Below are 23,821 nucleotides of genomic sequence, written 5' to 3'. Positions count from 1 at the left end.
CCATGTGGGACAGGGACTGTATCAGACCCTGATTATCTTGCATCTACCCTAGCATTTACTGTAATGCTTGACACATAGTAAGCACTAATACCCCAATTATTATTATTATTTTTATTGAGCACCTACTATGAACGCAGAACACTGCTCTAAGCACCTGGGGGAGTAGAAAAGAATTAGTAGAAATGATCTCTGCCCTCACTCAGGAGACTCCAAATATGGATCTTTATTACACTGGGCCTGGTTGTTTTTTATTTGATCGATATACTCTGCTATTTCCCTGACACAACAGCTCACCCTAGGCAGTCGCTCTTTGAGCTAAATAAGCTATTTCTAGGGTTTTTCATTGCATGGTTTGGCTTATTTTACTGAGCCTTTCAAAGCAGCATTTACAGGGTTACCACCACCAACCTTGCCAAGATTTCTCCACAAGAATGACAAGGCTCAATGTGATGCAGAAGATACATTCGTTCATTCAATCGTATTTATTGAGCGCTCACTGTGTGCAGAGTACTGTACTAAGCGCTTGGGAAGTACAAGTCGGCAACATTTAGAGACAGTCCCTACCCAACAATGGGCTCACAGTCTAGAAGGGGGAGACAGACAACAAAACAAAACATGGTGACTGGTGTCAAAATCATCAGAACAACTTGCTATTGCTGCTGTGATGATTTGAGATTTACAGAAAGTGGTTCCTCTGCCCTGCTGATTCGGAATAACCATCAGCCAGGGTTTTGTAAACTAGGACTTAGTGGCTAGGTGAGAGGCAGTGTGGCCCAATGGAAGGAGGGGGAACCTGGGAATCAGTCAGAAAATGTGGGTTCTAATACCGGCTCTAGCACTTGTATATTGTGTGACCTTGGGTGAGTCACTTTGCTTTTCTGTGCCTCGGCAACAGCACGGGCTTGGGAGTCACAAGGCATGGGTTCTAATCCTGACTCCGCCACATGTCTGCTGTGTGACCTTGGGCAAGTCACTCAACTCCTCTGAGCCTCAGTTCCCTCATCTGTAAAATGGGGATGAAGACTGTGAGCCCCACATTGGACAACCTGATCACCTTGTATCCCCCCCCCCCCGCCCCGAGCTTAGAACAGTGCTTCACACATAGTAAGTGCTTAACAAATGCCATCATCATCATCACGAGGGATGGTACCACACCAGTCTTGTCTCATACAGTGGATAAGGTACTCTAGACCAGTTATAGGGGCATTTCAGGTCCCACTTTGGGAAGGCACCCTCTTGGCGATGTGTCTGGTTGGCCCTAGAATTGGTGGGTGACAGGGAGGTGAAGGGAAAACTTGCCTTGCAAATTTATCACAATTAAAAGGGAAACCACAGAAGGAAGTTTAATAATAATACTACTAATGATGTTGATGGCATTTGTTAAGACCTTACTAGGTGCCAGGCACTGTTCTAAGAGCTGGGGTGGATACAAGCAAATTGGGTTGGACATAGTCCCTCTCCCATGTGGGGCTTGCAGTCTCAATCCCCACTTTAGAGAGCAACGGAGACCCAGAGACGTGAAGTGACTTTCCCAAGGTCACACAGCTGACAAGTGGCTGAGCCAGGATTAGAATGCATGACCTTCTGACTCCCAGAGCTGTGCTCTATCCATTACGACATACTGTTACATTGACCTTATGAGACTAATCGACCATGAGAATGAAAGGGGAGGGAGCGTTACCAGGTAGAGGGGGATACCCTGTCCGATATCGAGGTTGGCGGGAGCCATGGATCTGGGCTGTGCTGGTTGCACGGCCAGGAAGAAGCCAGGATCCTGGCCTGGAGTGTTCCTGTGGTGGCTTGAAGGGGGTGGGGGGGGAAGTTGGGAGTTTTGGTGTTCCTGGGATGTGGGCAAGCAGTATCAGGGGACAGAGAGAGCTGGGTCTGGGATGTGGCTGCGAAAGAGGGCAGGCTTGTACACTGAGCCAAGCGCTCGGCCTGCTGTGGTGGGGGTGGGAGCACAGGAGGGCTGTCCTTCGGTAGGCACATGCACCTCACCGAGAACCCGGGCTGCTTCAGCAAGCAAGCAGCATGGTCTAGTAGCAACAGCATGGGCTGAGGATGTGGGTTCTAATTCCAGCTCCTCCACTTGTCTTCTGTGTGACCTTCGGCAAGCCACTCAACTTCCCTGTGCTTCAGTAGCCTCATCTCTAAAATGGGGATTGAGACTGTGAGCCCCACGTGGGCCATCTGGATTATCTTGTATCTGCCTCAGCTCTTGGCACATAGTAAGCGCTTCAGAAAATAACATAATTATTATTACTACTCAGGGACGGCACCCGCTTCCCCCTCTCTTCAGAGATCAGAATCCTGGCTCCATCACCCTTCCACCTCCTTCTCCCCCACCCCATCATTTTGGAAGTCGAGCAAAACGTGGTCTCCACCCAACACCCCCAGCCTCCAAGATGTCCCCTTCCCCTCCCGCTCCCCAATGCTTAGCCTCATGGTGGGACACCGCGTTCCACCTCCCTGCACTCCTGAGTCTGGCAGATATCCATCTGGCCCTGACCCCTCTCCTACGCCCGGCGTTTAAACCCCGGACTCTGACCTTGTGGTAGCAGGGAGCCCTGGGAGAGGGGACGCTGAGGGCAACCACCACTGATGGGCTTAGGTACCAGATTGACAACCCAACAACCAATGGGAGGCCATGGAGGATTATGCCAGCATGACTATCTGCGGGAAGGGATTGAGTAAATGGACAAAAGCTAAGACCGACAAATTTTGCTGGAAACACGAGTTCTGGGCCTGGACCTGTGGACGTGTGCTGGGACCTGGAAAGTAGAAATAAAGGTGCTTGGGCTTGAATAAGCTGTTTGGGAGTGGGTTTTATTTTCCCCCTACAGTATGCCCCTCTGGAAAGTTGCAGTAAATTTCTAATTTTCCCACTTTATAACCCCAAACTGCCATTTCAGCACTTGTGCATAATAATAATTACAATGATGGCACTTATTAAGCACTTACTATGTGCAAAGCACTGTTCTAGCACTAGGGAATAATAATTATTATTATAATGATGGTATTTGTTAAGCGCTTACTATGTGCCAAGCATTGTTCTAAGCGCTAGGGCAGATAAAAGGTAATCAGGTTGTTCCACGTGGGGCTCACAGTCTTAATCCCCATTTTACAGATGAGGTCACTGAGGCCCAGAGAAGTGAAGTGACTTGCCCAAGGTCACATAGCTGACAAGTAGTGGAGCCAGGATTAGAACCCACAACCTCTGACTCCCAAGCCCGGGCTCTTTCCACTGAGCCACACTGGTATGACCTGGGGTCTTCAGTACTCAAACATGTATCCATCAACTCAGTATTATTGTACTCTCCCTAGCACTTAGGACAGTGCTCAGCACACATTAAGCATCAGGGATTGACTGCCCCCCCCCCCCCCAAGCACTCATCTTACTATTCCATCACTTATTTTTTTCTAAATCGCATTTGTTAAGCACTTACTATTAGCCAGGCATTGTACTAAGCACTGCAGTAGAAACAAGCTCATCATGTTAGACACAGTCCATGTCCCACGTGGGGCTCACAGTCTTAATCCCCATTTTACAGTACAGGTGAGGGAACTGATGCACAGAGAAATGAAGCAGCTTGTGCGTGCAACAGGTGGCTGTGAATAAATATGTGTGGGCCCTAATGGAAAAGCTGGGAGGAAACAAATGGGGGAGAAGAAAAATTAACTGGGAAAGGACTCCTAGAGGAAGGGTAGGATTTTAAAACATCCCCTCTAGACTATAAACTCATTTTGGGCAGGGAATGTGTCTGTCAGTGTTGTGTTGTATTCTCCTAGGCACTAAATTCAGTGCCCTGCATACAGTAAACACTCAATAAATATGATTGATTTTGAATTGACTACATAAACTGTCAAGAACTAATGACACACTGGCAAAGTGAGGAGAAGCAGTGTGGTCTAGTGGCTAGAGCTGGGCCTGGGAATCAGAAGGACCTAGGTTGCTAATCTCGGCTCCGTCACTTGTCCGCTCTGTGACCTTGGGCAAGTAGCTTCACTTCTCTGGGCCTCAGCCCCACGTGGGATATGGACTGTGTTCAACCCGATTAGCCACGTGCTCTACCCCAGCGCCTGGAACAGTGCCTGGAGCATATGAAGCATTTTAAAAACCATGAAAATACATTGAAAAAAAGGCTTGAGACTAGGGAACACAAAAGTACTAAGAATGTCTTTTCTGGGAGTACCCAGAAAGAGCAGACTTCGTCTAATGGTCGTATTCAACAAGATGTCAAAAGCAGTGAAAAGCACTTTGTCATCAATGGAAGCATTTTAACCAGGCATTTAATAAAGTGTTCTGCACACAGTAAGTGCGCAATACGTGTCACGGGTTGACCGATTGATAATTGCACCAAGCATTCTCTAAATGTTCTTTTTAACAAGCTTGAAACCTACATCAACCTCAGAAATTTTCTGTTATGAGTAGTTCATAGCAAATCCACAACGAAAGAGAGGAGCCGGCCAGCTCCCGTTTCATACAAGTGGGAAAGAGAACATAAAAGTAGGTTGAACCCAAACCTTAGATTGGATTTTTAAACCGAATGCTTTGGGACATAGTAGGAATGCTCTAGACTAGAATGCCTTCAGGCAATTACTTAAAAAGGGTCTATTCAGAAAATACAATATTTAATGTAAGACAATAAAAGCTTATGACTTTGTCCTTTTGATCGTGGAACATGAGCTGATAATGAGGGCTTTTTTTATTTGTTCAGGTGCACTTTTCTCCATAACTGGATCTCTTAGTGAATATTTTATAAAATGCAGCACGTTTCCTTTTACTGAATTACTGGTTAAAAGAACCAAACACTTGAATCAATTCAGAAAAAAACACTATCATGAAAAAATAAAATTCAAATCTCAATTGCATTTGTTCTATTAAAATTTTGAAAATCTGTAATTAGTTATTAGCATTTTCTCCCTTAAATTGTCCCTTTCAGGATGCCAGTCACTGACCAGTATCAGCCATTAGTACAGTGCTCTGCACACAGTAAGCGCTCAATAAATACGATTGATTGAATGAATGAATGAATAGTAGCATTCAGATGCCAATTTTGAGTGCTTCAGTAGATCACAAATGGCTAGCATCCTTTATCCTTACCACGATTGTTGAAGTACACACTCTTTATGCAAGAATATTTACTGGTAAGATTGTAATTTTGTTTTTAAACAATTCCCCATTGCCAAAATGCCCCAAGCCTTAGGGAACTAAAAAGCGAAAACTTTACAAGACCTAGGCAGCCTGCTGCCACACAGCCCACATGAGGTTGCTTCAAACAAAATTATTTTGCAAACAATACTGTGTAGGCTTTTGCAAGTTAGTAAAGCATGAACCAATTTTACGGAAGTATTGAAGTTTAGAATCAAATACGAATAAAAATCCATCTCTCTTTCTGACCTTAAATTTACTTTTTGGCAATCCAAAGTAATAGCTACTTAGGTTTGTTGATTTTTTAGGTGAGTCTCAAATTGAATTTCCTAGGTAATAGAACCAAGTGATCATAAAATGGATCCATTGAATATGGACAAACCCACACCAACTTTATACATTGGAAGAGGTGACACGAGATGAAGTCACAAGAAGTCAAGAAGTCTTGATTTGGTGCTTACACTGAGAAGCAGCATGGCCTAGTGAAAAGAGTGTGGGCTTGGGAGTGGGATTGTGAGTTCTAATCCCACTCTGCCATTTGTTTGCTATGTAACATTGGGCAAGTCACTTCACTTCTCTGTGCCTCAGTTACCACACCTGCAAAATGGGGATTAAGAACATGAGCCCTAAATGGGACAATGACCAAGATCGATCTGATTATTTCATATGTATCTCAGCATCTAGTACAGAGCCTGGCACATGGCAAGCACTTAAATAACACTTTAAAAAGTTAGGGTTTTCTAAGAAGCTTCAAACTCATACCAAGGGAGTTATTTTCTCATTCAGCATTCAGAATATGTATACTCACATACACAATAATGAAACTCTTAAGAGTGACAAATAAAACAGTCACAAATGAGTGAAACACTATCCTCTGCAGTGATGAATGTTGAGTAACAACTATTGAGCAGTAATGCCCAGAAGAGTAAAAGAACTCAGCAAATGCAAATTGCAGAAAACAGAATCATCTGTGTTCCATAAACCTTCTCATCAGTGCCTTTTGTAGCTCCTAAAGACTCACAGCATCTGCTGAGACAGTGGTGTTTGTGATCCTTCATGTCTCCCAGCATTTTCTGGGACAGTAGAGATCTTGGTACAAATAATTTTCCCAGAAGAACCAGATCTCTAGGGACAGTAGCAGCTGTGTTCCACTACCTACCCAGCATCTGCTGGGAATTGAGCAGTATTATATATTTGTCGCTTTAATGCCTCACAGCCATGACAGCTCACTTTAGAACCATCTGAGTACAGCATTGTGAAATGCCTTGTGGACAGAGCACTTGGAGCGTGGCATTAAAAACCACAGGTGGTTGGGAAAAGTCAAATGAAAAATAATTTCCATACATGAGGTGATGATTTTATATTTCAAACCTTGAGAATGAAATAAGGGAAGATAGGCACAATATTTACTCAATATTGGTGTTGGAAATAAAGGTGCACATCCGCCAGCTAGAACTCAAAATGCCAACAGAATTCCAAGATGCCGTCCCTTCAGAGACCATCTGAATTTAGGCACAACCAAGGGAGAATATCGAAGGTAGGAGGGGAGTGGGGAAGGAGGGGAAAGAAGAAAGGAACAAGAAGGGATGCATGCAGAAGGCATTCAGGTGACTGTGTCAGTATATCCTGAAGAAAGCCGCCAATATTCACAGTTGGGATAGAGCTTAGACAGCAGAAGGCAGCACTGAAAACCAGACATTATTGGCCCAGAATGGAAAGCATCCATCATTTGGCCTTTCCTACCCTCAACATTCATCACTGGCACTACCAGAGATGAAGCTCTAAGGAAATCTCAGCAACTCCACACACCAAGGCCTGGCTGCTTTTGACCTGGATCCCACCCTTCCGGTTTCTTCCCCAGCCAACCCTTTCCCTCAAAAGACCTTCTCTTCCATTTCGACCCTCTCAGCTCTTTTTCCTCCAGCTTCTTGTGTTTAAAACTTTAGGTTAAATATTCTTAAGTTTTGAAATTTTAGAGCAGTCTTGAGCTTGAAAGTTTCCCTATAACATGGGCAGAAACACAGTTAGTTCTCTTCAAGACTTTGCCTGGGCCCGAGAATTTAAGTGGCTGCTGTCGCAAGTTATTTTATTCGCAAAAAATGATGCTTAGTACTAATAGTATTTGTAGTAGTACGGCATTTATTAAGTGCTTATTGTGTGCAGAGCACTGAACTAAGATGCTGGTAAAGAAAGGTGAGAGTTGTCCCTGAGCCGGCTCAATCTAAAAATAAAAAAATAAGGAGAAACATAACCAATACTAAAATCTAAATAGATTTTTCTGCAGGGATCATGAAATCAATTTACTTGATGGTGCCTGTATATTTTTAAGTTGTCAAGGAACAAACCCAATATCTGCCATGCATGAGGGAAGGTTATATAGGCTAGGTGATGATGGCAACACTAAACCCTCCCTTTGAGAATGGTGGTTGACCTTTGGTCCTGAAACTTCGGGGGCAAGAATCTAGGCTAAGTGATTGATTATGTGATAGTGCCAGCTGTAAACCTGCTGGCTCACGGAAGGCAATGAACGAGTAGCTAAAGCACGGGTATAAGCTCCTTCAGGGTAGCGATTATGCCGACAGACTCTCATGTTGTAGATTCCCCAACGCTTCACACAGTGATAGCAATCAATCTACGATATTTATTAACACTAGTAATTGTGGTACTTAAGCACTTACTATGTGACAGGCACTGTAATAAGTGCTGGGATTGACATAAAATGAGTGGTTTGGACATAGTCCCTGTCGTCCCACATGGCCTGTGAGCATGGTTTTAATCCCCATTTTATAAACGAGGTAATTGAGGCACAGAAGTGAAGTGACTTGCCAAAGGCCACAGAGCAGACAAGTGGTGAAGTGGAAATTAAAATCCGGGTCCTTCTGATTCCCAGGCCCAAGGTATAACCAATAGGCCACACTTCTTCCCTATTGAGTACTTGCTATGTGTACAGCACAGTACTTAGCAGTTGGGAGAGCACAATACAACAGAATTAGCAGACAGGTTTCCTGCCCGTAACAGAGTACATTCTCAAATCCCATTGATTGATTTAAAAAAAATAAAAAATAAAGTAGGACTCATTTTTAGCCCACGTAAATGCAGCAGAGTGCCTACACTGCTCCAAAATAATAATGATGATATTTGTTAAGTGCTTACTATGTGCCGGGCACTATACTAAGCACTGGGGTGGATACAAGCAAAATCGGATTGGACACAACCAGCAGGTGGTTGCTTTCAAAGCTGCTGCGGGCTTGACCGCCCGTAGGAGTCCGAAATTTTCATTCTTTCTGCTGGGCTTGCCCACCTCGTACGATGCCTTCCGTCATTCTTCAATCAGAAATCTTCTATAGCCTGAGCCAAGCAGGCCTTCCCCAATTAGCAGAGCCATGACTAGAGCCCGGTACTCCTGATTCTCAGAGCGGTTCCTCTGCAGGACCATAAGCAGGGTAGCATGGCCTAACGGAAAGACCATTGGCCTGAAGTCAAAGGACTTGGGTTCCAGTCCCAGCTCTGCCACTTGTCTGCTGGGTGACCTTGGGCAAGTCACTTCATTTCTCCGGGTCTCAGTTCTCTCATTTGTGAAGTGAGGCCTCGATGCCTGTTCTTCCTATTTAGGCTGTGATTAGCTTGTATCTACCTCATTGCTAAGAACAGTGCGCGGCACATAGTAAATGCTTAAATACCACAATTACTATTAGTAGGTTAGGATCTAAGCTATTAGTCAGTCAAAAGCACCTCTTTTTATTAATGCACCTCTTCAGAAACACATTTGTGTATATTATTTTAAAAAGTGGTTTATAAAATAACTACTTTGAAGGGTACCAACACGTCTAAGCTTAAGAAAAAGGCTTACTGCAGCGTTCTGAATGCCAAAATAAAATGTCTCTTTGGCCGAGGATTATAACTCCTTTATTTTGTGATAAATACCCATTAACAGTATTTTCAGACTCGGGACCCGTAATAGCTTAAGTGACTCCAGAGTTGAACAGGTTTTTACAGACTGTACTTAACAGAGAATTCATGACATTTTATAACAGTAAAAATCAGCACCATCCTAGTCCTTCAAAGAAGGGTTTAGTTTCCTCATTGCTAATAAGATTCAAACCACTGTTTTGGAAAGCCTGTATGTTGAGTTTTTATTTTAAGAAAATTAATTGAAGGAAAACTAGACTGAAAAAAACTCTGAAAAATGTAGAAGTAAATTATCTAAACTGGATCTGAGTTTAGATCAGATAATCAATAGTCAAACTCAAATTTTGGATTTGACCATTTCCCCAAAGCACTTAGGTACATAATCATAATTTATTTATTTATAGTAATGTCTTCCTCCCCTCAAGACTGAAAGCTCCTTGTGGGCAGGGAACATGTCTACTAAGTCTATTGCATTATCCCAAGTTTTTAGTACAGTAAGCACTCAGGAATCCCTCAGTAAATGCCACCAACTGATCCGTTTTCATGAATAGGTATTTGTCCAATTATTTTGGTTAATTTGAACTACCATTCAAGATCAATGGTATTTACTGAGTGCTTACCTTGTGCAGAACACTGTACTAAACACTTGAGTACAATACAAGGTATTCAGATATCTAAATATATCCAAACAGCTAAACATATCCAAATAGCCAGAGACTAGTTGGGGGCAAAACATGTAAATATCATGGATGGGATCGCTGCAAAAGATAACTGTAAATTGATAGTTTACAGGTGGAAGGAGTTGAGCCTGTAATTCTCACTGTTAAACCCCAAGTAAGCATATTTTTTAATATCTTAATTCCACCTCATAATTGATTTTCATTCACTGTTTAACCCATGGGGAGAGTCCTGTTCTGTCCCCACAATAATCCAACTAGCGTAAAATCTGCTTCAGTTTTGGCCATCCTTTAATACCTGGACCAACATTTTAAGTTCAGACCCTATATCACTCTCTAAAAGAGTCTGGGTTTGGGGTTGTTTTTGGTTTTTTTGGTGGGAAGGTGTGTTGAGGACTTGAAAATGGTCACACTCAAAATAACACGTCTGAACTTTACTTTAAATTTCAGATTTAAATGATAAAGTTCCTCCGATTTTTTGTGGTAGGGTGCAAACACGTTGGGATGGTGAAGGGGAGGAAGGAAGGGGGAAGAGCTTTGAAAAGGATGCAAGCTAGAGAGAGGTTTTTCCCTAAGATCTTCAACTATGTACATATTGTTTACCAAACTTTCTTAAAAAGAGAAAATACCTAAAAAAGCTACATTATCAGTCCATTAAATGGATCTCGGAAGCCTTCATATCTCCTTCCAAAAGAATGCCTGAGGTTGGGGCATTAAGAAAAAAAACTTTTCAACTTCTTACCAAAATATTTCCCTTAGTTTTATCACTAACTTGCTGTTTAGACACCCCTCCCCACCCCAGCCCCCCACACGTGCAAAAGGTTCAGCCTCTTTGACAACCGACAGTTCTACCTTCGGAAACAATGCTCATTGTATACTGAAACTTGAAACTCCGTGCATCTTATCAAGTTTTCTGTAAAACAATTCACCTGACTTTCACTTTGAACACATCCTAGATTTCAGGGGCAGGTCCACCATCCACTTTACCAAAACAAAGCCAAAACCTCATAGCAACAATTTCTTCTCCCCTCCCTTCTCTCCCCGCCAAACCCACTCATGTCAATTAGGAATTTAGAAAACAAACAAAAACCATCATTTAAGCTGTGAAACTCTAAAGAGCTGCAGCTGCACAGAAACCATCTCGTTAAAGTTCCTTATTCAGTGGGCAGGGCTCAGCAGTGGGAGGGGGATTCAGACAACACACCTTTACCGTTAAATTGGGCCTAAATCCTGTTGAAGTGCTTAAACGTGACCGGTTAATCAGAGTATGGACTGCACAGGTGATCTGAAGTATTTTAGGATCTAAATTGCAGACGGTCTCCTGCAGAAGATGGATTTCCCAGCAGCCAGAAGGGATGGGTCACAGCTCCTGGGAAAGGAATTAGGGAAGGCCCTGATTGATGCCAGGATTTCCTGAATAGGGACAGCTGATGGGTCGGGCAGTGGATTCGTTTGCTCGACCAGAAGAAAATCCGGGAGTGTCCAGCTCTCTGTCGACATCACAGAAAGGGGGTTGGGTCTCTCCTGCAATGTCAGGGGGAGAAGGGGGTGGCAACCACCCACCCACCCATCCATCCATCCATCATCCATCCCCTGACCCTGTCTGACCTTTCGTGTGTCCCGGCTGGCAAATGAAGTTAAATCTCCCCATACTGACTCACCTAAAGATGGTTGCAAGTTGGAGAGGGCGCTTCGGAGGAGCCTCTGTACCGGTTTAAAAGGCCAGGATGCAAACTAGGAAAAAACCAAAACACACACCTAAACCCAGCGGATGCAGGCAGGGAAGGCCGGTGGTGGGGGGAGAAAAATAAAATCACCACTTCTCCTCCTTCCTCCCGGGTTTCTCCTTGTTCAGAAGGAGCCTCTTTTAATGCTGATGGGACCCAGGGCGGGTCCTTGGACCAGCAAGGCGCAGCACTGAAATTCCCCCCACTAGCAGCTCTTTTTCCTTTCTCCTCCTTCGGTCTGTGTTTACAGCCGGCTGCATGCTCCTCCTCTGCCCCACCTGACACCCTTCATCCTGCTCCCCCCTACACAAACACACACATCACAACGCACCATCCCACAACCCGCCCTCTCCAAGCAGTGACTCACCCAACGGCTTGCTGCTGCTGCTGTTCCTTTTCGCTTTGCAAGGGCTGGGCTGGAAAAACCGGTGCGATTTCAAAGAAAGCAATCTCCACCCCCCCAGCCCTCTTTTAAAGGGGCAGGGAGAGGTGAGTGGTGGGGGCTTCAACTCTATGCTGACCGCTCTGCAGGGCTGGACAGCCAGGGTGGAGAAAGGTGGTTTGGGCAGGATCAGGGGTGGGAAATCCAATCCCGCCCCCTTCCTCCCTCTTCCACGTTGAGGAGTTGCCCTGCTGGGATCCAGGACGGATTATTTATTTATAGGGAGCGGCCTTGGAGAGAGGCAGGAGATTTTTGGCGCTGGGGCAAGCCAAAGTGGTCCGCTTGGCACCCGGGGTGATGGGTTGGGTTAGTCCCCTTCCCCACTCCGAACTGACTTGGGTCATGGGGACACCAGAAATAAGAATATTATGGTGATTATCATCATTTTGGTATTAAGCCCTCACTATGCGTCAGGCACTGTTCTAAGCGCTGGGGTAGATACAAGACAACCGCGTTGTCCCACATGGGCAAGAGCTTGGGCGTCAGAGGTCGTTGGTTCTAATCCCTGCTCTGCCACTTAGCTGTGTGACTTTGGGCAAGTCACTTCACTGGGCCTCAGTTCCCTCATCTGTAAAATGGGGGTGAAGACTGTGAGCCCCACATGGGACAACCTAATTACCTTGTATCTACTGCAGCGCTTAGAACTGTGCTTGGCACATAGTAACTGCTTAACAAATACCATCACTATTAATCCCCACTTTACAGATGAGGTAACAGGCCCAGAGACGTTAAATGGCTTGCCCAGAGTCACACAGCTAAGTGGCAGAGTTGGGATCGGAACCCACGACCTCTGATTCCCAAGCCCGGGCTCTTTTCATTGAGCCACACTGAATAAAAAGGACCATGGTGTTTAAGTGCTTACTAAGTGCCAGGCACTGTACTGAGTGCGGGGCGGGGAGGGGAGCCAAGCTCATCCTGTTCCACCTGGGGCTCACCCTCTAAAGAGGAGCGAGGAGGACATAATTCCCTTTTTGTACATAAGGAAGCTGGCACAGGGAAGTTAAATGACGCGGTTAAGTTCACACGCCAGACAGGTGGTGGAGTGGAGGTTAGAAACCAGGTCTTCTGATTCCCACTTTCCACTGCTTAAGAGAGTAATAACTGCATTTTTTCTTAGCAATTATATCATTTGTCCAGTTAATTGATTCATTGCTCATAAAAAAGCAGTCCTCAGAACAGGCAGCAAGCTAATAAAACCCTTGAGTCCACAAATTTGTTGTGGGAAGGGAATGTTTCTGCCAACTCCGTTCATTCAATCGCATTTAGTGAGCGCTTACTGTGGGCAAAGCACTCTACTAAGCGCTTGTGAGAGTACAATAAACAGACACAATCCCTGCCCCTTAACATTGTACACTCCTAATCATTTAGTCCACTGTTCTGCACATCGTAAGCACGCAATCAATACCACTGATTGATTAGAACATGGCCAGGCTGAAATAAACAGGGAAGTGAACTCGGTGCCTTAGAAAATAATGGGGGATGAGGAGGAAAGTGCATTTCTGCGTGGACAAGACTGAGTTTCTAAGATGTCTGTCTTCGAAGTGAAGACAAGGGGCTGGCTGCAGGAGAGGAGGCAAGCTACTTGAAGGTGGACTGGGAAAGAAAATGTTTAGGTACTAAAGAGGGAATACTGTGTACTACATTGATTGCAATTAAGAATTTTTAAAAAGACTTCCACATTTACACAGTTTTAGAAGAAAAAGCTGGCCTTTCATTCATTCATTCAATCACATTTATATCGCGCTTACTGTGGGCAAAGCATTGGGAGAGTAAAATATAACAATAGACACATTCATTCATTCATTCAATCGTATTTATTGAGCTCATACTGTGTGCAGAGCACTGTACTAAGCGCTTGGGAAGTACAAGTTGGCAACATATAGAGATGGTCCCTACCCAACAGTGGGCTCACAGTCTAGAAGAGTGGGCTCACAGTCTAATAGACCATCGATGGGAAGGGCCAGAATGGTTATGGCAAAGGACAAACTGGGCAGAGGAAGCAGAAAGAGTAATATCTACCTGAGACTCAGTATGTTAAATATTAAAGTTTGAGAGTAATTTCTACCTGAGACTCATTTGACCATTACAGTATGTTAAATATTAACATTGGATGCATCCTATAGTATGCAGTCAATCAACAATAATTTATTGAGTTCCCATGGAGTTTCCCCACTCCTCAAGAGACTCCACTGGCTGCCCAACCACCTCCACATCAAACAAAAACTCCTCACCATTGGCTTTAAAACAATTAATCACCTTGCCCCCTCCAACCTCACCTCCCTTCTCTCCTTCTACAGCCCAGCCCACACACTCCGCTCCTCTAGTGCTACCTCGATCTCGCCTACCTTGCCACCCACGTCCTCTCGCCCATGTCCTACCTCTGTCCTGGAATGTCCTTTCTCCTCATAACAGATGGATAATTTATCTCCTCAACCTCAAAGCCTTACTAAAGGCACATCTCCTCTGAGAAGCCTTCCCTGACTAAGCTCTCCTCTTCTTCTCCCACTCCCTTCTGCGTCACCCTGATTTGCTCCCTTCATTTGTCCTTCCTCCCATCCCCACAGCAGATATCTATGTATCTGTAATTTATTTATCTATATATATTATTGTCTGTCTCCCCCTCTAGACTGTGAGCTAGTTGTGGGCAGGGAATGTGTCTGTTATACTGTACTCTCCCAAGCACTTAGTATAGTGCTTTGCATGTAGTGAGTGCTCAGTAAATACAATTGAATGAATGAAGAAATACTGTTAAAAATATAAATAAACAAAAAAAGGGAGAGTCAGTCACTAGGAGACTCTGCAGAATGTCTGCTAAATTATTTAAAAGTTTTGTTTAAACTTTTTCCAAGAAGTTCATTATCCGAACACACAACTAAGACTTTCTCTCAGAAGATAAGAGCAAAGGGATTAACTTGTTCTAGTTGCAATACATACAGACAAAGGGAATGACCTTCCTCTGGACTGCAAACTCCTTCTAGGCAGGGAATGTGCCTAATTATTGTTGTACTGTGCTCCCCAAGGGCTTAGTACAGTGGTCTGCACACAGTATGTGCTCAATAAATACAGCTGACCGACTTTAGAGTTCAAACTCCTTTTGGGCAGGGAACATGTCTACCCACACTGTTGCATTGTACTCTCCCAAGCATGTAGTACAGTGTTCGGCACACCGTAAGTGCTCAATAGATACCATTGATTGATTGATTAATCTAGAACAGATGCTTTTTCAATTAACTGGATTTAAGAGGCATAAATCATGTGCTCTCCATTTTAGTATCAACCTCAAGACCTAAGGGTTTGTGGTTTTTAAAAAGCCACTGGTAGAATTGTGGGGAAAGCTAGCTCATTGCCCATGAATATGCACAAAATTGGGCTATTTGCTACTGTGCTTAATTGTGCTTTTGTCACTTGTGTTTAAAGATGCTGCTACTATTGTTGTTTCTCTTCATGTAAGGAAGTGTGGCTGAAAATGCCAGCTGCGTGATCAACAAAGCAGCATGGCTCAGTGGAAGGAGCATGGGCTTTGGAGTCAGAGGTCATGGGTTCAAATCCCAGCTCTGCCACTTGTCAGCTGTGTGACTTTGGGCAAGTCACTTAACTTCTCTGTGCTTCAGTTACTTCATCTGTAAAATGGGGATTAAGAATGTGAGCCCTCCGTTGGACAACCTGATCATCTTGTAACCTCCCTAGCGCTTAGAACAGTGCGTTGCACATAGTAAGCGCATAATAAATGTCATTAAAAAAACAGGTTGGGCTGATAGAGGCAGAAAGAACTCAATTCCATTTGAATTGAGAACTTGGGGAGAGCTCAATAGGCTGGCTCTATTTTTCACCAATATTTTATCCTTGCTGTTTCCTTATCAATATGATGGAGTCATTCTTATTATTAAAGACTTCTCTGACATTGGATAAAGTAGACAGAGTTGCTTTCTCAAAGCAGATACCTTGATATTTGGGAAAACAATTTACTTGATTCAATCTCTGACTTTGCCTAATATGTCTCAAATCATTTTGTGTGTATGGGTATGGTTTTCTCAGGTGGGGTGCATCAAAGCACAATCTGCATTAATAATAATCATTGATTGATTTGTTAAGCACTTACTATGTGTTAAGGACCCTACCAAGCACTGGGGTAGATAGAAGACATTGGGATTCATCTCATTCCTACCACAACACAGTGGTTTTCTATCATAAGATGGTATCCAGTGTTCCAAAAAATAATGCCGACTGTTTACAAGGAAAAACAAAATGAACACTAACCTTGTCAAATGTTTTCCTCCAAAGATTCCAAGCCTTACCAGTGCTTGCTCAGTTTGCAGAAACTGTTGCTCACCATTATACTCATTGACAAGCATTATTATTCCAAGTTCAGTCTTGCCTAAACTATCGAAGAGGTAAAAAGACAATTTTGAGCCTCCACCAGGTGGGTCTTTACATCATGGGCAACATCTTCTATTGAGTATGAGGACAGTAGAAAGAGCAAAGGACTGAGAGTAAAAAGACCTGGGTTCCAATCCCACTCTCCCACTTGTCTGCTGGGTGACCTTGGTCTAGTCACTTAACTTTCAGTGCCCCAGTTCCCTCCTTTGTAAAAGGAGGGAGAAAGATTTAATCCCCATTTTACAGATGAAGAGACAAACGGAGGCCCAGAGAAGTTAAATGACTTGCCCAAGGTCACACAATAGACACGCGGCCGAGTCAGGTTTAGAACCCAGATCTTCTGACGCCCAGACCCATGCTCTTTCTATCAAATATTAGTTTTCATTGCCCGCTCTGGTCTTTCTCTTGAAGAGCTTTTTTAAATGTAGCTAGCTCAATTTACCCGGTTACCTCCTCTTAATAATAATTATAATAATAATAATGGTATTTGTTAAGCACTTATGATGTGCAAAGCACTGTTCTAAGCACTGGGGGGATACAAGGTGATCAGGTTGTCCCACATGGGGCTAAAAGTCTTAATCCCCCTTTTACAGATGAGGTAACTGAGGCACAGAGAAGTTAAGTGACTTGCCCAAAGTCACACAGCTAAGTGGTGGAGCCGGGATTTGAACCCATGACCTCTGACTCCAAAGCCCGGGCTCTTTCCACTGAGCCACACTGCTTCTCTTAGTAAAGTAAGCACTTTGGGAGAAGCATTAACTCTTTCATTTCACTAGAGGACTGTTTAGGGTATTGCTGAAGTGCTTGCACAATGTGTGCTGCAATGGGCTAAGCGGTCCTTTAGTTTAACTGAAAGAGTTAACACAAAGAGCTACCAAAGTGTCCAATTTACTTCTTACTGGAATGATGGAGCTCAGTACTATCATTATTTGATAAAGTAAGTGGTAGATACTACCTTGGAGTCATTCATTCATTCAATCGTATTTATTGAGGGCTTACTGTGTGCAGAACACTGTACTAAGTGCTTGGGAAGTACAAATAGGCAACATATAGAGATGGTCCCTACCCAACAACGGGCTCACAGTCTAGAAGGGGGAGACGGGCAACAAAACAAAACAAATAGGCAGGTGTCAATACCATCAGAATAAATAGACTTATAGCTATATACACATCATTAATAAAATAAATAGAGTAATAAATATGTACAAATATACACAAGTGCTGTGGGGAGGGGAAGGGGGTAGGGCGAGGGGCAAAGGGGAGGGGAGGAGGAGGAGAGGAAAAGGGGGGGCTCAGTCTAGGAAGGCCTCCTAGAGGAGGCGAGTGCTCAGTAGGGCTTTGAAGGGAGGAAAAGAGCTAGCTTTGCTGGTGGATGAGTCATTCCAGGCTGATTCCTTTTTCACCTTCTCTTGATCACTCTAGCGGATCTAATCTTCCCTCTAAACCCCTATGGCAAAATCTCTGACTCAGGAATTGAGCACCTCACACCTGGATTATTATGACCTTCTTCATTTCCCTGCATCTTGCACTTCTGCTCTCTCCTCTTGAGTCCGTCTCAAACCTGCTACTGTGTCTATAAAAATGAACTCCTTGCTCCCCCTCTAGACTGTAAGCTCTTCATTCGTTCATTCAGTTGTATTTATTGAGCACTTACTGTATGCCAAGCACTGTACTAAGCACTTGGGAAAGTACAGTACAACAACAGACACATTCCCTGACCACAAGGAGTGAGGCAGAGGTCTGCACTCGGGCCCTTCGGACGGCAGCTGTGGCTTAGTGGAAAAAGCATGGGCTTGGGAGTGAGAGGTCATGGGTTCTAATCCCAGCTCTGCCACTTGTCCCCTGTGTGACTTTGGGCAAGTCACTTTACTTCTCTGCCTCAGTTACCTCATCTGTAAAATGGGGATTGAGGCTGTGAGCCCCACGTGGGCAACCCGATTACCTTGTATCTACCTCAGCACTTAGAACAGTGCTCAGCATATGGTAAGCACCTAGCAAATACCATCATTATTATTATTTTTAGCAGTGGTGGCTTAGCTAAGAACTCCAGGGAGAGGCTAGAGCCCAGAACCAGGAATACTGGTCTTGTCTTATGCTGTCGAGTCGTTTCCAACCCACAAGAGACACCACGGACACATCTCTTCCCGAATACCCCGCTCTCCACCTGCAATCATTCTGGTAGAATATCCGTATTAGGAGGAGGTAATTTGCAACAACAGAGATTGCAGCAACCAAAGACACTGACACCAGTTCTTTGGCCATTGCAGTGATTGCTCCTTACCTTCCTTGACCCCAGAGATGAGAATTACATACAGCTTTCTAGAGGCAGATAATAATCTAAAACCATGCATAATGCCAGTAGGGTGTCTCTTTCACCAGCACAGGAGTGAGTCTCTGACAGGTGCACAGTAAGTTGGAAGGAATGCTGTGATTGTTGCCCTCATGAATTTTTATCTTAACGCTTAAAGATAGACCACCTAAGTGTCCAAACTTTCCCCTTGTAACCACCCTTACTTTTCCTCTAGTGAGTCATTATGGACTATTCTCTCAGGAATTCCTAGTGATTACTCACAATATTTATTAAGCACACACAATTTTCTTGGGTGAGGATTCTTTTCCTTTTATTTCCTTCCTTCTTCCTACTAACACTTACTGTGTGCAGAGCACTGTACTAAGTGCTGGGGAATGGTACATAGGTGGGAATTAGAACTGACTGTGTTCCTCAGAGGGGCTCACAATCTATGAATATCAGAGGTGGGGGGGCTGGAGATATTCATGTTGAGTGCAATGAAACACTGAAACATTAAAGTAGTGTAAGGAAAAGGGACAAATAACCTCTCTTAAAGCAAACTAAATTTTCTGCTTACACGACTTCCTTGGGTAAGAAATTCTATTCCTTTCACTTTCTTCCCTCTCCCTTCTAAAATCATAGCTTCTCCAGGAAGCTATAATGCTACTACTACTACTAATATAACAATGGTACCTTTTATGGTATTTGTTAAGCACTTACTATGTGCTAGGACCTGTACTAAGTAGCGGGGTAGATACAAGCTAATCAGCTTGGACAGTCTCTGTCCCACATGGGGCTCACAGTCTTAATCTCCATTTCACACATGAGGTACCTGAGGCACAGAGAAGTAAAGCAACTTGTCCACGATCACACAACAGACAAGTGGCTGAGGTAGGATTAGAACCCAGGTCTTTCTGACTCCCAAGCCCATGCCATTAGGCCACGCAGCTTCTCGTTTAAAGCTTACTATGTGCCAAGCATTGTTCTAAACACTGGGGTAGATGCAAGCTAATCAGGTTGGACACAGTCCATATCCCACATGGGGCTCGTGGCCTAAATGGGTAGGGGTAGGATTCAATCCCCATTTTCAGATGAAGCACAGAGAAGTTAAGTGATTTGCCAAAGGTCGCACAGCAAAGCTCTTTTGATTCCCAGGCCTGTGATCTCTTTCTCTGACTAATCTCCTATCGCCCCATTTTTATTCTCCCTCCATACTACATCGCCTATGCACTTGAGTCCTCACGCCACCTAAGCGCTTTAGGGACTCACTCCTATACTTGCCCCTCGCCCAGCACTTAGATACATATCCTTAAACTCAGGTGCTTCCCCTGTCATTTATTTTAATGTCTGAATCTGCTGCTAGATTACAGTTCCTTGAGGGGAGGTCTTGTAGTTTACCATTCTATTGTACTCTTCCAAGTAGGGACCGTCTCTATATGTTGCCAACTTGTACTTCCCAAGCACTTAGTACAGTGCTCTGCACACAGTAAGCGCTCAATAAATAGGATTGAATGAATGAATGAATTACTGTACTCTGCATACAGTAAATTCTCAATAAATAAGGGATAGATTAAAGGATTAAGGGACGGATTTAAGAGCTCAGCACTAGAATTATTTTCCAAATCGGCACATGCCTTGGGCAGATCGGATGAAAGCTCTGCCTCCTCTCTAAAACTATTCCCTCCACTTGTGCTTCTGACCCTAGCCCTTTATACCTTTTTAAAACACTCACCCCCCTTCCTTCTTCCCTCCGTAACTTCCACCTTCAACTGTTTATTTTCCAACAGCTGCTTCCCCACTGCTTTCATACGTGCTTATGTATCCCCTAACCTAAAAAAGCCCTTCCTTGACCTCCAGTTATCACCCCAACTGCCTTCTATCATTTCTCTACAGACTTCTTGAGAGAGTCATTTACACCCGTTGTCTCCACTTCCTTTCCTCCAATTCTCTCCTAGATCCCCCTCGAATCTGGCTTCTTCCCCCTTCACTCCACAGAAACAGCCCTCTATAAAGTAACCAATAACCTTCCTTTTTCCAAATCTGGCAGCCTCTACTCCATCCTAATCTTCTTAGACCTCTCAGCCACCTTTGACACTGTAGACCACCCCCTTCTCCTTGAAACGTTATCCAATCTTGGATTCACTCACACTGTCCTCTCTTGGTTCTCCTATCTCTCTGACCGCTCCTGCTCAGTCTCTTTTGCTGCCTCCTACCTCTGCCACCTACCTGGTCCCCTAAGGCCCAGGTCTAAGGCCCCTTCTATTCTTCCTCAACACTCACTCCCTTGGAGGACTCATTAACTTCCATGGCCTCAATTCCCATTTCTCCGCAATAAGTCCCAAATCTACATCTCCAGCCCTGACCTCTCTCCTTCCCTGCAATCTCACATTTCCTTCTGCCTTCAAGTCATATCCGCTTGGTTGTCCTGTCCACACCTCGAATGAAGCACATCCAAAACTGAACTCTTCATCTTCCCACCAAAACCCTGTCCTCCCCCTGTCTTTCCCATCACTATCCTCCTTGCCTCACAAACCCATAACTTTGGTGTTGTCCTTGACTCATTTCTTCCATTCTACCCATATATTCAGTCTGTCACCAAAGCCTGTCAGTTCGAACTTCAAGGCATTGCTAAAATCTACCCTTCCCTCTCCGTCCAAACTGTTACCATGCTTGACCTCCTCACTGTCCTCCCAGCCTCCTGTCTCTCCCCACTCCAATGCATACTTCTCTCTGTTGCACGGACAATTTGCCAACAGAAATGTTTAGTCAATGTCTCCTCAATCCTCAAGAACCTCCTCTGGCTGCCCATCCACCTCTGCATCAAACTGAAACTCCTGACCATTGGCTTTAAAGCAGTCAATCACCTTTCCCCCTCCTACCTCACCTCACTTATGTCCTACTACAATCCAGCCCACTCACTTTGCTCCTCTGGCCCCAGCTTAATCTCTGTGCCCCAATCTCATCTATCTCACCACTGAGCCCTTTCCCGCTTCCTCCCCTTAATCTGGAACTCCCTCCCCCTCCATATGCATATACAGCAGACCACCACTTTCTCCCCTTTCAAAGGATTATTAAGGACACATCTCCTCCAAGAGGCCTTCCCTGATTTAGCCCTCTTTTCCCAGGCTCCCTCTCCCTTCTACATCATCTAGGCATTTGGATCTGTGCCCTGTGGATGTTTGCTATTCTCCCCACCCCCAGCCCCACAGCACTTACTTACATGTATATCTTTAAATCATATATTATAAATTTCTTATTTATTCATATTAATGTCTATCTCCCCATCTAGACTGTAAGCTTGTTAAGGGCAGGGAACGTATGAGCTAATTCTGTAATACTCTCTCAAGAGTTTAGTAGAGTGCCCTGCACATAGCAAGCACTCACTAAATACCATTGATTGATTTATTGACAATGTGAAATAAGGATTAAATCCTCCTCCTTATGACTTAGTGAGCCCTATGTGGGACCTGATAATCCTGTATCTACCGGAGCGCTTGGCACACAGTAAGCGCTTAACAAATATCATAATTACTATTATTATTGTTTTGCCCCCAGTAGTACTGCTTTTGCAGTCAATCAGCCAATAGTATTTATTGAGAGCTTAGTGTATGCAGAGCACTGTACTAGGCGCTCGGAAGAGTTCCATATAACAATAAGCAGACACATTCCCTGCCCTCAATGAGCTTTCAGTCTAGAAACAAGTATTATTAAATTGTCATTTAAATTTGCTAGCTCATCCTGTAAAAAAGGACTCCTATTGCTGCAGAACACATCATCCTCATGCCAATGTGATCCAGTTTCGATGGTCAGGTAAAACTGAAGGTCTAAAGAACAAGATTCTAAGTCTCATTATTGATTCTACAGACGCTGAAAGAGATGGAGTCATAATGATAATTTCTCTTTGCCTTTCGTACAAAGATACTCTGAATGTCCGTTACCTTCGTAACATCCTGGAAGGTTGATAGAGTCGATACCAATACAATAGCTTCTTTATAGAGAGTGAGGAAGCGGAGGTTGTAAATGGTGCCTACAAGGAATATGTCTGAGGGAGGGGTCAGATGGCTATAGAGTTTAATAATGCAGCAGTCGTCGTTTGACGAAAAAGGGGGCTTGCTAGCTACAGTGGTCAGTTCTGACATAAGATGTGCTTTCACTGTGTGTTTTGGGTTGGGCACTTTGGGGGAATTAAACCATGTTCTTCCATCTGGATAGAACATCATCATCATCAATCGTATTTATTGAGCGCTTACTATGTGCAGAGCACTGTACTAAGCGCTTGGAAAGTACAAATTGGCAACATACAGAGACAGTCCCTACCCAACATTGGGCTCACAGTCTAAAAGGGGGAGACAGAGAACAAAACCAAACATACTAACAAAATAAAATAAGTAGACTAGATATGTACAAGTAAAATAAATAAATAAATAAATAGAGTAATAAATATGTACAAACATATATGCATATATACAGGTGCTGTGGGGAAGGGAAGGAGGTAAGATGTGGGGGATGGAGAGGGGCACGAGGGGGAGAGGAAGGAAGGGGCTCAATCAGTGCTGGTAGAGCATGGCTGCAGAAGCAGCGTGGCTCAATGGAAAGAGCCCGGGCTTGGGAATAAGAGGTCATGGGTTCTAATCCAGGCTCCGCCACTTGTCTGCTGTGCGACCTTGGGCAAGTCACTTAACTTCTCTATGCCTCAGTTACCTCATCCGTAAAATGAAGATTAAGTCTTTGAGCCCCATGTGGGGCAACCTGATTACCTTGTATCTACCCCAGTGCTTAAAAAAGTGCTTGGCACACAGTAAGCACCTAACAAATACCATTATTATTATGTGGCACTGGACAACTCAAAGCAATATTGCCATAACTGGGGTTCTTTGAGAATGTGTCCCTTGCGTTATAGGAGAACTGGTTCTTATTGTGGCCAATGTAGATTCATTCATTCATTCACTCACTTATATTTACTGAGCACTTACTGTGTGCAAAGCACTGTACTAAGTGCTTGGGAGAGTATAAAAATAACCAAACATATTCTCTGCCCACAATGAGCTAACAGTCTAGATTGCAACTTGGCTATTGAAGCTATTGTCACCACACTGTCCCTAAAGCTGTGTTAGTCCATCACTTAGTACAGTGTCCAGCACATAGTACCAGTACAGTACAATGTCCAGTACAGTAGCAGCGGAGAAGCAGTACAGAGAAGCAGCGTGGCTCAGTGGAAAGGGCACGGGCTTTGGAGTCAGAGGTCAT

At 44.1% G+C, this 23,821-nt stretch overlaps 1 protein-coding gene across 1 annotated transcript in view; it reads right to left on the bottom strand.

The window, feature by feature from the left end:
- Positions 1-11,515, bottom strand: part of SGMS2 (sphingomyelin synthase 2) — a 99,775-nt gene extending 88,260 nt beyond the window's left edge. The window contains exon 1 of the mRNA XM_038755088.1: positions 11,400-11,515. The gene's annotated coding sequence lies outside the window, so the exon portion shown is untranslated. The remainder of the gene's footprint in view (positions 1-11,399) is intronic.
- Between the last annotated feature and the right edge of the window lie 12,306 nt (positions 11,516-23,821).

Source organism: Tachyglossus aculeatus, chromosome 12 (genome assembly GCF_015852505.1).
Source record: "Tachyglossus aculeatus isolate mTacAcu1 chromosome 12, mTacAcu1.pri, whole genome shotgun sequence".
Classification (NCBI taxonomy): Eukaryota; Metazoa; Chordata; class Mammalia; order Monotremata; family Tachyglossidae; genus Tachyglossus; species Tachyglossus aculeatus.
This window is presented reverse-complemented; position numbering and strand designations above follow the sequence as displayed.